Below are 16053 nucleotides of genomic sequence, written 5' to 3'. Positions count from 1 at the left end.
GCCTATTGAGACACCACAGGATCAATACTGCAGGGCACCCCAGTGTACTGTATTATTGTTAACATCCTGCTGGCTAGAATTCAGATTTCCATTTAATTGTGTTTTTATTTAAAATGTCTGCTGCACCTGCAGCTGACTCAATCAGTATTAGCTACTTGCCTGGTGTCATGTACATTTATGAACAATGAAAACTTTAGAAAAAAATATCAGCAGAGATGCCTAGATCATAAATCACAAAATGATAACATCTCACATGAAAACAAAGTCTCTGAGAAAACAGCCTCGGTGATGTGATGTAAATATTGAATTTACCAGCAATGCTATATCCCCACAGAAGGTGGACAATAAACCATTTCTTAAATGGCAAAAGGGATGAGCTTTCGTCTTTATCTGTATTCGCTTTTCCTTTTATTTCATTCCTGGGAAAGAGAAATGCCAGAGGAGAAGCTTAAAACAGATTAGACTGTGAGTACTGTATATAGGCTATTACATCATAACTGTCTTTGAAAACTCTCAAACAGCTGACCTGTTTATATTACAAGACAGGGTCAATTTCCATTCTAGCAACTCTTTTGATGTTTGTGAATACTAATTCTCTCCCCAGAATGCTGGCTTTAGAATAAGACCAATTGAACCATTCAGCCTTCTCTGATGCAATCTTTCTGCATCTAGATAGGATTCTATACATGGATTTCATTGAGCCACACAGCTTGGCATGATCAAAAGCTTTGCTGGAGCCATCAGTAAATGATGTTTCAAAGAATAGAGTCACGTTGATGCCTACAGTTTCTACTCTAGTTACTGAGGCTGTATGTATGAGTGTGTATGTGTGTGTGAGTATGTAGCACAAAGCCACAGTTTTGCTTCCGTCGGAACACAGAATGATTAAACATCAAAATGAAACAACAGGGTATTTTCACAGCAAATGTCTGAGAAAACAAGACAGGGCTCTACAGCCACAGAGAGGACTAAAGAAACTGTTGTGGCTTTGGTGTGAGCAAGACATGGGTTTCACTTCCATTTCCACATCGTTCCAACAATGGCAACTCAAACAATTTGCTTGACCTGATGCCTTATTTCTAAAATGCAGATGACATCAACCTCACAAGGTTATAAGGAAGAATAAATTTACACACAACAACAACAACAACAATAATAATAATGGTTAACACTTACTGGGAAATCGTTATGTGCCAGGCACTCAATACTTCCTCTGCATCATCTCAATTCAATCTTCACAATAGTCTCATGAAGTAGGCACCATATTTATTCCATTCTATATATAAAGAATCTGAGACTTGGAAATAAGATATGTAGAGATGAGTAAAACATCTTTAATATATGTCAATTGCCCTGAAGACAAATTGAATGAGCAAGTCATGGTTTCTGCTTAAACAGATCCAAGCCAGCGCATATTTTTAATAGAAAGACAGTTCCAATCAACATTTTATCTTTGAATATTAGCAATAGAAGAGACCTTAAAATTTATGCAGTCCAACACCCCATACCCCAAAGAAAGCAGGAGTTCAGACATCAGCATCCCTTGTCACCATCGTGATCACCACCTTTAGCACCAAGGAGCCCAGCCCCACAAACCAGTCAGTTCCATGTTTGGACAGTGCTTCTTGTTACAAAGGGTTTTAATCTGCTTTCCTTTATACTCTACCCACCTGCCCTCTAGAGCTAAACATCTACTCTTCAAATATTGAATAATAGTTTTCTTATTTCTTCTAAGCCTTCATTGGGCTGAGCATCCCCTGCTCCTCAATTGTTTCTCTTACAAAAGTGTCTTCACAATCCTAAGATTTGCTCTGGTTTACCAATATCTCCCCGAAAATAGGGCAACCGAATTCTAGTCTCAATAAAAACTACACTCTGCACTTTAATTTTAAATTAAAGTAGTTTGTAAGAGTAGGTAGTTTGAAGACTTATAAAGGAAAGATATCAATTCCCCTTGTCTGTCACAATCTACATAGAAAATCAGATTCACATATTCTTCCCTCCATAGCTCAGCCTTCTACTGAATACGTCGCCGTTACTTCTTTCACTTGCTGTAGAGGGATCTTGCTATTCAGAGGGAGGCAAATTATGAATTATTTAAATTTTACTTAAATACCCTTCCAGAGTTTAATCTTCTTCAGCCAGCTGGGCACCAAATGCTTGATAGCTTCAGTTTTGTACTGGCTGGTGAACCAGACACAGAGTCTTCCAATGGAAACACTGACTCTAAAAGCTTAATCACTGAAATATAATTTGCTCCCTTTAGGGCAGGAAGGAGACCTGAATTAAAGACATTTCTTCCTGCAAAGTAAGGGATTCTTTTTTTATGGCAATGGTCCCAGGGTTCAAATTGATTAAAATTTTATACTACTTTTTTCTTCCACTTTGAGATAATGGAACAGGCTTGAGCTCTATTGCTATCTGGTCATATTATTTTGGACACCTCTGTGTGTCAATTCTTCATCTGTGAAATGGGAATAATATTTATGTAACTAAGTGTGCTCTGACGATTAAATAAAATATTGGCTATGATAGCACAAACGTTTTAGTATAATTACCACTGAAAAGGAGAAGGGGCCATGAGGTGGGAGAAAGAGGTGGTAAGAGGAAGAGGAAGAAATTACTATTCAGGATGGGGAAAGCCAGTCTTTTTCTTTGGGAAAATCATGAAGTTAATTTCTTACTTAACAATAAACTACATTTGTATAGTTTTTCTGCTTTCTTCTACAGCTCTCATTAAACCCAAACCGTCCTGTAATGTATGTCAAGAGCCATTGTTACCACACTTGACATATGAACAAAGAGATTGAGGGAAGTTGGTACCAAACCTCCAAAGGATCTCTCAACCCAATGAGGCAAAGTCAGACTAAGAAGGTTTTCTCACCTCAGAAAGAGTCAATGCTGCAGACTAGAAAGAGCAAGACCTGTCTACAGACCTGGTCTGCCACATACCAGCTGTGTGTCCTGAGGTAGGTTACTTGCTAATCCTGTTTATTCTCCATAAAATTACTACCTTTTCCAGTCAGAGTACTTCAGACAAACACAACCAATATGATAATAGGGTGTGTGTGTGTGTGTGTGTGTGTGTGTGTGTGTGTTGAGAGGAAGAGAGAAAAAGATTTATTTTAATGAATTGGCTCACATGACTACGGGGGCCCACAAGTCCTAAATCCACAGGGCAGGGCAGCAGGCTGGAAACTCAGGCAGGATTTCTATGTTATAAGCTAGAGGCATAATTCCTCCATCTCCAGGAAACCTCAGTTTTGTTCTTAAAGCATTCAACTGATTGGACGAGTTTCACTCACATTATTGAGGGTAATCTCCTTTACTTAGAGTCAAGCGATTATAGATGTTAATCACATCTACAAAATACCTTCACAGCAACATCTAAACTAGCATTTGACCAAACAACTGTGCACCATAACCTAACCAAATGGACACATAAAATTGACTATCATGATACCTCACAGAGTTTTTCTAAGCTTTATATGAAAAATATGCATCTGGTTCACAGTGGTAAGCTCTAGAGATCAACACAGAGCAATATGGGAATCAAGGGGGTGCTTACCTCAGGCTTTGGGTATCAGGACAGAATTCCCCAAAGAAGACACACTTCAACAGGTCCGCTCACCTCTCCTCGATATCCAGTCAGGAACGGATCCAGGTGTATGAGGCCTGAAGCTTCTACAATTTGGATGACATTCTCTAATAAAAAAAGCATTAAAAATTAGGTGTTCGAGTGAATATTTACAATGAGAAAAAAATTACAATCATTGCAAATTTAAAGCAAGTGAGAAATTACGTACAATTGGTCAATGTGGAAGCATACCTTCTTTGTTGTCTTATATTTACTTACTAAAGAATGGAGAAAAATCAAATTAAAAGTTAATGAAATATGAAAGGAAAGCAAACAAGATAAGCACTGGAATCAATAGAAACTGTTTTGACATGGAGAGGAAGATAATAAAAAATTTTTTCTTATCATACCCAAGGCAATAATTTATTAAGAAGAAGAGATGAATTTTGAATAGCAGTAATAGACTTCAGGGTTGTTTGGTAATCCAATTGATGAGGAGGAGTGAATCATATGAAAACATTGGCAAAAGATTTTAATTTCTTGCTGATTTGATACTTAATAACAAAGCTATCATACTATTTTTCTGGATTTTGTAATGCTTGAGCTATTTATCAGCTTGCAATCGTTTGTGTTTAAAATTATATACACTGCACTATTGAGAATCCTCCTGACAGGAGAGGACTTCTCTTTTGACCAGGTGTCAGTGAGAACTGAATCCTCTGCTTACAATTTCATCTGTCTCATGTTTAGAATAATTCTCCACAGACCAGCTTCTGGCTCCACACCTGTTAAACCCTGCTTCTCTTTCACCACCCGTGTACTTCCAGTGGTGAGTGCTGGGTATAAAGCGTGTGCTCTTATCACAAGACAACTTCTAGTGCTGAACTTCTGTTTCATGACACGAGTTGAGTCAGCACAGTAGGCAGCAAGCATCTTCCTGGAAACTGTGCCCACACCAGGGTAACTAGCTATAACTTTACAGAGAATTAGCTGTGAACCACCCATATATCACCCACTCAATTCAAACCAAAAGTATCTTCCACCTAACCTTCTCTTAGCCAGATATCAAAAATGTCATGGTCCCTCCAACGTGACAGAAGGAGACGAACAATAGAGAGGGGAAACCAGAGCAGAAAGAGAGACACAGGTTGCAAATGCTTTTAGTTAAAATATCTTCCTTTTGCAAATTACGTAAAATATATGTATATACGTTATATACAAATATATGTAAATATTATATGCATTTATATTCATATATATTATATATAAAATGTATATTTATATATGTATGAAAAAATATATAAATATTCATATATACATAAAACCAGGTGATTGCAGCCAGGACATTGAAAAGACCCCTTGTAAAAGTGAAGGGCTCTGAAGCTTAAGCTTCATTAGTTTAATGTAAATCAACCTCTGCCTAGTGCAAAAATGTTTTGTTTCTCCCAAAGGGAGAAGAACAGCTTTGAAAAAGTGTACAGCATCTCTGCATCACGGAGTAGCTGGCATCCTAGTCTCCAGTTCCTCTGCATATTCACGTAGGCCTCCCATCTCAGCTGGGCTCTGAGCCTCATAAACTCAGGGACTGTTATTGCTCACTTTGTACCCCTTTCAACTAGATCAGTTTGGACAATGAGTAGGCACTCAATAAATATTTTATTTATTAACAAAATTATTAGGGTTAAAAATTTTAAACAGAATGAAAGGAAGGGAAACACGTTTAAAATAACTGTAGTGACAGCCTTCTAATCAAAGCACCTGGGGCTCCACGGGTGTTCCAGTTTTTATAGCTGAAAACGAATTACTCCAAAAGTTAGCAGCTTAAAACAACAATAATCATTTATTTTCACTCACGGCTGCTATGGGCTGGGAATCTGGGGCAGCTCAGCCACATGGTTCTGTTGTCTCAGGAGGCTGCGGTCAGATGGTGGCTGGGGTCATCTCAAAGTCTTCTTCACTCCTGTGTCTGCTGCCTGGGCTGGAAGACTCCCACAGCTGGGCTCAAACAGCTGCAGCACCGGGCATCTCTCTACGTCGCTGCCTCGCTCTTTGGGGTATCTCCGCATAATCTTTCCAGCAGGCAGCTTCTAGGAAGCTGGACTTCTTAATGTTAGCTCAGGCTCTCAGTGTGCAGCTCCCAAGAGGGAAAGCGAGGGGGAAGCTATTTTGCCTTTTATGACCAAGTCTTGGAAAACATGCAGCATCACTTCCACTGCATTCTATTGGTTGAGGCAGTTACAAAGTTCTCCCCAGATTTAAGGTGTGGGAACATAGACTCCACCTCCTTATGAAGGAGTGTCAACGTCACATTGTAAGTAGATCATCTAAGATAAGATATATTTTGGTCTGTACTTTAGGAGATAGAGGTTTCTAGATTTATAAGTATTTTTTTTAAATCGTAGTTTTTATGCTCTTGCTAATAGCTACTAGTTACTGTTTTTTTTTGTGCCAGACACTAGATACCCCTGCTAAGGCAATAAAGCATTGCACATGAACTGCAGTGACCTTGCCTTCAGGGTACGTGCTGGTGGAAGATGTTTTGTCTCAGAATATCTGACACATGCAGTCTGTTGTGGTTTTAGAAGTGCCTTCTAGAATTCCATGCAGTAGCCCCATGTCCCTGTGCCACCACTATTCAATACAGAGTGGACAAAATTTAATAACAAAGAGTACAGCCCAGCTATGGACTGTATAGACTGTATTTTGTGTCTCCCTCAAACTCGTATGTTGAAATCCAATCCCCAATGTAATGGTATTAGGAGGTGGGGCCATAAGGAGGTGATTAGGTCATGAGGGTTAAGTCCTCATGAATGGGATTAGTGCCCATGTAGAGACGCCAGAGAGCTCCCTTGCCTCTTCTGCCATGTGAGCACACAGTGAAAAGACAGCCATCTATGAGCCAGGAAATGTGCCCTCACCAAACACTGAATCTACTGGAGCCTTGATCTTGGACTTCTCAGCCTCCAGAACTTCAATTTGAGAAATAAGTGAGAAATAAGTTTGTGTTGTTTAATAAACCATCCAGTCTAACAGTATTCTGTCCTGGCAGCCTGAACTAAGACAAGCCTTATATCCTATTTCACCCTCTGAGGAGATAACAGACACATCTTATGGACCTCTGCAGATTCCTGGACCCCCGGATGTTTTGTCCTCACGTAGCATGCCGTAGCAAAAACAGCTGTGCAGATGCTGAAGGTTCTGCCTCCACAAGCTGACTAGCTTCATTCCTATAGTTACTAACTCCTCCCACCACTTCTACTTCTAGACTCCAATAAACTTCCATGCAACAGGATATGAGATCTGACTTTTTGGGCAGGCTACCAAAGTTAATTCCCCTATGGGACAAATTGTGATAAATTGAAGACAGGATACAAGAGGAAGCCAGCAGATACATTCTTTCTTCCTTCCTCCCACTTATAGTCAGTCTGGAAGCACAGTATTGTTTGTTTGGAGATATCCTGAAAGGCCAAACTCGTGCACGTGCCAAGTGACTGGCTGTGTCTCTGTAGATCATGCCACAGTGGCCAGCATAGTACTGTATCCTGTTACATAATTTCACTTTCTTACCTGTTCTCAATGTCAATGCCCTGGGATGGCATCTCCCAGATAAAGCATCAGCAATTAATCCTTTACTCAAGCTCTATATTTTAGAGAACCTAGGCTAAGACCAAAACCATTGATATTATCTTCATTGTCTTCCTTTTTAAACATGAGGAAACTAAGATTCATAGAGTGTTCCAGTATCTCACAGCTTAGTGAAAAATTTAGGATTTGAAATAAGGATTTTTTTCTCAGCTACAAAGCACACATTTTTTTCTTTCCCCAACATGCTCCTTTCTGAAGAAGTATAGGACCTAGGAAAGCTGGAAAACAGGGTTATAGTCATGTTTTCTCAGTGGATTAGACATTGGAAGTAATATAATAATATTTAAAATTATTAAATAATAAAAATAGCTAACATTTGTTGAGTTCTGACTATGTGCCAGGCTCTGTTCAAAGCAATTTATATGTAATTTCTTTAATTACATGAATTTCCTTATGATTTAAATAGTATCATCATCACTATTTTGTAGATGAGGAAACTGAGACACAGAAGGTTTGCTACCAAAAGTTCCATAGGTACTAAGTGGTAGAGTTTTTGCATGCCTCAGTTTCCCTGTCTGGTAAATGTAGACATAACTCCTGTCGTGCCCACCCTGCAGCATTCTTATAAAGATTGAAAAGTGATATAAAAATGCTTGGAAAAGTGCAAATATGAAGCATCTTTAATATCAGATCTCTCCTTTTGATAAATGGAGTGGAAGGTAAACCAATCCACATGCAACATCAGAAAGTAGGTCCTAAAGTGTGAGCCTCAGCCAATTACAGGCTCTACAAACTACAGCCACATCCCCAAGTAGGCATCAGCCAGGCGTCCACACTCTTGGTGAGGAAAGGCCCACTGCTCTCCCTCCTTTCTTTAGATCTCACACATACACATGGACAGCAGAACCCATGAACCTTCTGTTCTTTCTGAGTTCAGCATACCCACTTCCTGTTGATTTCTACTTATTCTATAAATTACATTATAACAATAAAGGTCACGTAGAAGGAATCACAAATCACCCTCAATCCCACCACTCCAGGAGATTAGCTATTTTAGTTGGTCTGATGTCCCTTTCAGTCTTTGTCTTTATGCATGAACATTTTACATAGTTTTACTATAGAAATTGAAAAAATATTGTTTTATTTTATTTAATATTATAGGATAAAATTTTTAACATACTTCTAAAGAATCACTGTTGCCAAGATTGAGCAGTTACTAGAAGAGGACCCCGTCATTAAATATAGTCAATTTTCACCATGAACATGGCAAAAGACAAAATTAAGGCAATGGATAATTCTTTGCCAAGCCCTTTCCTAACTCCTTTTAATCTGACCTCACCATTGTCCTATTTTCCCAACCCTGCAAGTTCATCACTAATCAATCTCACCCTAATTTCCATGAGGGCAGGGACCCTATCTGTCTGATTCATCTATGTTTTAATAAATCAACTGAAAGTGTTTCACACTCAAAGGATCCCTTCCCTTTACCTCAGCAACCACTCAAAATCCCATTACACCCAATTTTACATGGAATTTCCCTATCAGCTGCATCACCCAAGAGCACATAGTGCAATACCCGATATACATTAGAAATAAACATTGTGGGCTGAAAAGAAATTAACTTTGAAATTATTGCCTAATTGTATCTCCTAGCCCATGATCTGGCTTTGGTGGCCATTACTATAGTTTCATTCTAATAACTGAAAACATGACATTCAAATAACATGTAAATTATTAAACTCTCTGAGGGCCAAGACCGTTTCTTTGCTCTAAAGTCTACTTTATCTAATATTTGTACCATTCTTGCTTTTCTTTTTTTAATCACTGTTTGCATAGTTTTACCATTCTTAGAATTTTTCCATTCTAGAATTTTTTCCATTCTTTCACTTTCCATCTACCTATATTACTGTATTTGAAGTGAGTTTCTTATAGACAGCATATCATTGGATTATGTTTTTTATCCGTTCTGGCAATTTTTGTCTTTTAATTAATTTTAGACCATTTATGGTCATTATTATTATGGTAGGGTTTAAGTCTGCCATTTATTTGTGTGTTTATTTTCTCTTTGTTTCCTCTGTTCCTCATTTTTGTTTCCCTTTTCTATCTTCCTATGGTTATTCAAATATATTTTTAGGATTCCACCTTGATTTATTTTTAGTGTTTTTGAGTGTATCATTTCAGATAGTTTTTGTAGTGGTTGTTCTTGGTACTACAATATACATACGTAATTTATCATGATCTACTGGTATCAACATTCTATCACTTCACATTCAGTGTAAAAAATCTATTTCCATATAGGTCTCTTTACATTTCCCACTTTTAAATATAATTGTCTTTAGTGTTTCCTCTACATACATAAGAAGCATAATAGATGTTTATAATTTTTGCTTCAATCATCAAATATTATTTAAGAAATTCTCATGAGAGGTAGGATAGTTTGTTATATTTTTGTCTCTTTTTACCCATTCAATGTTCTGTTTTTCTTTCTGAAGTTCTAAGCTTTCTTCTGCTATCATGTTCCTTCTGTTTAGAGAACTTCCTTTAACCATTCTTCAAAGACAGATTTTCTAGCAACAAATCTCTTTCTTTTCCTTCATCTGAAAATGCCTTTCTTTCACCTTCATTCCTGAAGGATATTTTCACTGAATATAGAGCTCATGTTTGACAGTTCTTTTCTTTCAGTACTTGAAGACTGTTGCACCACTTCCTTCTGGCCTCCATGGTTCCAGACGAGAAGCCTACTGTCATTCTAATTGATGTTCCCCTATAAGTAGTGCATCATTTCTCTCTGGCTATTTTCAATTCTTTTTCTTTTTCTTGTTTCAGAAGTTTAATTATGAGGTGCCATTCCGTAGGTTTCTTTGGGGTTTTTCCTATTTGGAGTTTGCTCACCTTGAATCTGTAGGTTTCTGTCTTTTCCCAAACTTGGGACGTTTTCAATCATTATTTATTTAAATACTTCTTTAATACCTCTCTTTCCTCCCCTTCTGGAACTCCAATGATATGAATTTTAGTAGTTTTGTTATTGTCCCAACAGTCCCTGAGACCATTCATTTTTTGTTGTCTATTTTCTCTCTTATATTCAGACTAGGTAAATTCTATTGATCTTCCTTCAAGTTCACTGATTCTATCCTCTGTCATCTCTATTCTATTTTTTGAGCCTATGCAGTAATTTGTTTTTATTTCAGTTATTGTATATTTCAATTCTCTAACTTCACTTGGTTCTTATCTATAACTTTAATTTCTTCACTGAGATTTTCTATTTTTTAATTCTGTTTCAAGATCATGTTGAAGCATTTTTATGATAGCTGCTTTAGTGTCTTAAATGAATTTATTTTTTCATTTATTTATTTTTATTTTTTTCAGGTGTACATCATTGTACTTCTATTTCTGCATGGACTACATCATGTTCACCAGCAAAATACTAATTACAACCCATCACCACACACATGTACCGAATTATCCCTTTCACCCTCCTCCCTCCCCTCTTCCCCTCTGGTAACCACCAATCCAATCTCTGTCCCTATGTGTTTGTTTATTGTTGTTATTATCTACTACTTAATGAAGGAAATCATACGGTATTTGACCTTCTCCCTCTGACTTATTTCACTTTGCATTATACCCTCAATGTCCATCCATGTTGTCACAAATGCCTGGATTTCATCATTTCTTATGGCTGAGTAGTATTCCATTGTGTATATATACCACATCTTCTTTATCCATTCGTCCCTTGATGGGCACTTAGGTTGCTTCCAAGTCTTGGCTATTGTGAATAATGCTGCAATGAACACAGGGGTGCATGTACCTTTGCAAATTGGTGTTTTCAAGTTCTTTGGATAGATACCCAACAGTGGAATAGCTGGATCATATGGTAGTTCTATCCTTGATTTTTTGAGGAATCTCCATACTGTTTTCCATAGTGGCTGCACCAGTTTGCACTCCCACCAGCAGGGTATGAGAGTTCCCTTCTCTCCACATCCTCTCCAACACATATTGTTTTCTGTCTTGTTAATTATAGCCATTCTGACAGGCGTGAGGTGATATCTCATTGTAGTTTTGATTTGCATTTCCCTGATAGTGATTTTGAACATCTTTTCATGTGTCTGTTAGCCATCTGTATATCTTCTTTGGAGAAATGTCTGTTCAGGTCTCTTGCCCATTTTTTAATTGGGTTGGTAGTTTTTTTGTTGTTGAGATGCATGAGTTCTTTATATATTTTGGAGATTAAGCCCTTATCAGATGTATGGTTTGCAAATATCTTCTCCCAATTGTTAGGTTGTCTTTTCGTTTTGTTGATGGTTTCCTTTGCTGTGCAGAAGCTTTTTAATTTGATGTAGTCCCATTTGTCTATTTTTTCTATTGTTTCTCTTGCCCGGTCAGATGTGGTGTTTGAAAAGATGTTGCTAAGACCGATGTGGAAGAGCGTACTGCCTATGTTTTCTTCTAGAAGTTTCACAGTTTCAGGTCTTACATTCAAGTCTTTAATCCATTTAGAGTTAATTTTTGTGCATGGTGTAAGGTAAGGGTCTACTTTCATTTTTTTGCATGTGGCTATCCAGTTTTCCCAGCACCATTTGTTGAAGAGACTTTCTTTTCTCCATTGTATGTTCTTGGCTCCTTTGTCAAAGATTAGCTGTCCATAGATGTGTGGGTTTATTTCCGGGCTTTCGATTCTATTCCATTGATCTGTGTGTCTGTTTTTGTGCCAGTACCATGCTGTTTTGGTTACTATAGCTTTGTAGTATATTTCGAAATCAGGGAGTGTGATACCTCCAGCTTTGTTCTTTTTTCTCAGGATTCCTTTAGCTATTCGGGGTCTTTTGTTGTTCTATATAAATTTTAGGATTCTTTGTTCTATTTCTGTGAAAAATGTTGTTGGCACTTTGATAGGGATTGCTTTGAATCTATAGATGGCTTTAGGAAGTATGGACATCTTAACTATGTTAATTCTTCCAATCCAAGAGCACGGAATATCTTTCCATTTCTTTGTGTCTTCTTCAATTTCTTTCAGAAATGTTTTATAGTTTTCGGTGTACAGATCTTTCACCTCTTTGGTTAAGTTTATTCCTAGGTATTTTATTCTTTTTGTTGCAATTGTAAATGGGATGGTATTCTTAATTTCTCTTTCTGCTACTTCGTTGTTAGTGTACAGAAATGCAACTGATTTTTGTATGTTGATTTTGTATCCTGCAACTTTACCATATTCGTTTATTACTTCTAAAAGTTTTCTGGTGGATTCTTTAGGGTTTTCTATATACAAAATCATGTCATCTGCAAATAGTGACAGTTTCACTTCTTCCTTTCCAATTTGGATCCCTTTTATTTCTTTCTCTTGCCTGATTGCTCTGGCTAGGACTTCCAATACTATGTTAAATAGGAGTGGTGAGAGTGGGCATCCTTGTCTGGTTCCTGTTCTTAGAGGGATGGCTTTCAGTTTTTCACCATTGAGGATGATATTAGCTGTGGGTTTCTCATATACGGTCTTTATTATGTTGAGGTACTTTCCTTCTATACCCATTTTATTCAGAGTTTTTATCATAAATGGATGCTGTATCTTGTCAAATGCTTTCTCTGCATCTATTGAGATGATCATGTGATTTTTTTTCTTCATTTTATTAATGTGGTGTATTACGTTGATTGATTTGCGAATGTTAAACCATCCCTGCATACCTGGAATAAATCCCACTTGATCATGGTGTGTAATCTTTTTAACGTATTGTTGTATGCGATTTGCTAGTATTTTATTGAGGATTTTCGCATCGATGTTCATCAGTGATATTGGCCTGTAATTTTCTTTTTTTGTGTTGTCCTTGTCTGGTTTTGGTATCAGGGTAATGTCAGCTTCGTAGAATGAGTTAGGGAGCTTCCCCCCCTCCTCAATTTTTTGGAAGAGTTTGAGAAGGATAGGTATTAAGTCTTCTTTGAATGTTTGGTAGAATTCACCAGGGAAGCCATCTGGTCCTGGACTTTTATTTTTGGGGAGGTTTTTGATTACTGTTTCGATCTCCTTACTGGTGATTGGTCTATTCAAATTCTCTACTTCTTCTTGATCCAGTTTTGGAAGGTTGTATGATTCTAAGAATTTATCCATTTCTTCCAGATTGTCGAATTGGTTGGCATATAGCTTTTCATACTATTCTCTTATAATCTTTTGTATTTCTGAGGTGTCTGTTGTAACCTCTCCTCTTCCATTTCTGATTTTACTTATTTGTGCCTTCTCTCTTTTTTTCTTGGTGAGTCTAGCTAAAGGTTTGTCAATTTTGTTGATCTTTTCAAAGAACCAGCTCTTGGTTTTATTAATTTTTTCTATTGTTTTTTTGGTCTCTATTTCATTTATTTCTGCTCTGATTTTTATTATTTCCCTTCTTCTACTGATTTGGGGCTTTGTTTGTTCTTCTTTTTCCAGTTCCTTTAGGTGCATTGTTAGATTGTTTATTAGAGATTTTTCTTGTTTGTTGAGATAGGCCTGTATCGCTATATACTTCCCTCTTAGAACCGCTTTTGCTGTATCCCATAAATTCTGGCATGTAGTATTTTCATTTTCATGTGTCTCTAGGTATTTTTTGATTTCTTCTTTGATTTCTTCGTTAACCCAGTCGTTGTTCAGTAGCATTTTGTTTAATCTCCATGTATTTGTGGCTTTTCTGATTTTCTTCCTATAGTTGATTTCTAGTTTCATACCGTTGTGGTCAGAAAAGATGCTTGGTATTATTTCAATCTTCTTAAATTTATGGAGACTTGTTTTGTGGCCTAATATGTGATCAATCCTGGAGAATGTTCCATGTGCATTTGAAAAGAACGTGTATTCTTCGGTTTTTGGATGGAATTCTCTGTATATATCTACTAGGTCCATCTGTTCTAGTGTGCCGTTTAAGGCCAATGTTTCCTTATTGATCTTCTGTTTTATGATAGCTGCTTTAAAATCCTTGTCAAATAATTTTGACATTTGAGTCATCTCAATGTTGGTTTCTGTTGATTGTCTTTTCTCATTCATGTTATGATTTTTCTGGTTCTTGGTATAAGTGATTTTTCTTTGTAACCAGGACATGTTAGATATTATATTATGAAACTCTGGATCCTATTTAATTTTTTTTTTTCTTTTTTTTTTTTTAGTAGTTCATCCCTCTACTGAGGTGTAGCATGAGGGCCAAATGAGTCCCAAGAACACCAACCAGGGAAAGAGGGGCACTGACACACACTGCCCTGTTACAGATCAGTGGGACAGATGTTCATCTTCCAACTTTGCTCTGCTGGCTCCTTTCCTTTAAAAATGAGGCATCAATGGTCACACTGCCTCATTGTCTCCAAATAAGGATAAAGATTAGCTCCCAACTCTAGACCCTGCTGCCACCAAGTACAAGATAAGCAGAGGGATGACTCATAATACGTTGTTGCTGCAGAATGGGAGTGGAGGCTCAGCTCCCCAGTGGATCCGACATGAAGTTGGACACAGGGGAGAATGAAGTGCTTACTGCCCCCAACTTGCACCACCATACTCAGTCTCATCGATGCCAGGCAGGGGTGGAGGCTCAGCTCGCTGGTGGACACTAATGACACTAACCTGGTGGGAGAATCAGAGTACTGCTTGGTTCTGCTGGGTATGGGGTGAAAAACCAGCTGCCCACTCAGTTTGCCACTACCATCTGGTGGGGGAGCTAGAGTGTTGCCACCTGCTTCTGTCAAGCAGGGAATGGAAAAGTAGGTTCCTGCTCAGCCAAACCGACATCAGCCAGTGGGGAATTGGTGCACAATATCTGCTTCCACAGGGCAGGGGCTAGGGAGTGGAATGAAACATCAGCTCCTCACTGGCCAGCTGAAACTGTGGGGAAGGGATGGTATGGTTTTTCTGCTGGTGTTTGACTGGAGTGAGATGGATATTGCCACAAACGTTTTCTGTTGTTAGGCCATGCTTTTCCTAGACATTTGGTTAAGGGGAACAGGCTTTTCTTGGAGATTTTTGTCTGTGCCTGTTGGTGGTTCTGGAATGGAGGCTTCTGCAGCACCTTGTTGGGGATATATTGGAGGCAATAAGGAAACCCAGGAACTTATCACTATGCTGTTAATCAAGTCCCAGTGTCCCTAGGCAGCCCACCTTCATCTCCATCTGTCAGAGTCTACTTGGCCTTGTTTGTTGTGTTATGACCAGGGTGTTTTAGTTGTAAGAGGGAGGACCTGGGAAGAATAGGGCTATTCCATCTGGACAGAACCCCAGATCCTTGTTCTGCAAGTTTTCCTGTATGTTATGAAAGTGCCTGGCACACAGTAGACACTTCAATAAATATTTAGCCTATGAATGAAGGAGTTACTGATGCAAAGATGAATATAGTAGAGTCCCTCCCTGCAGTAGTTCAGATCTGGATTCTCTCAGTCCTAAGATTCTAGATCTGCCACTTATCAGCTTGGGCAAGGTCTTCAACTCTTTAAGATTTATTACCATAAAATGGATATTCTAATCATTCCTGTTGAAAGTAATTGGTCTTCCCCAATCCTGATGTTTCTTTCCATGTCAAAGTGGCTCCATTAACATGTCAATCCTGGCCTCTCTGCCCAACTTCTTTCACTCCACCCCAGGCAAGTGGGATAACTCACTTGATTGGTGAGCTTGGAAGGAGAAACTGAACCTGTATGCTGAACTTCTGAATTGTTCCATCTTACACACATAGGCACCAGCAGCACTGGATGGGAGCGTATCTTCCCTGGAGGATCAAAGAGGAATTCATGCCTCCTCTGGGCATCTCACTTCCCAGAACAGAGAAGGGTGTGCTCTGCATGCCTGGTGTCACTAAAATTGGTGTAACCTTCTGTCTCTCCTAATTCACTGTAAGCTTCTTGAAACTAGCAAGGAAAAATTCAATAAATACTTCTTGAGCACTGACCAAAGGCCAGACATC

Source organism: Diceros bicornis, chromosome 7, assembly GCF_020826845.1.
Source record: "Diceros bicornis minor isolate mBicDic1 chromosome 7, mDicBic1.mat.cur, whole genome shotgun sequence".
NCBI lineage: Eukaryota > Metazoa > Chordata > Mammalia > Perissodactyla > Rhinocerotidae > Diceros > Diceros bicornis.
This window is presented reverse-complemented; position numbering follows the sequence as displayed.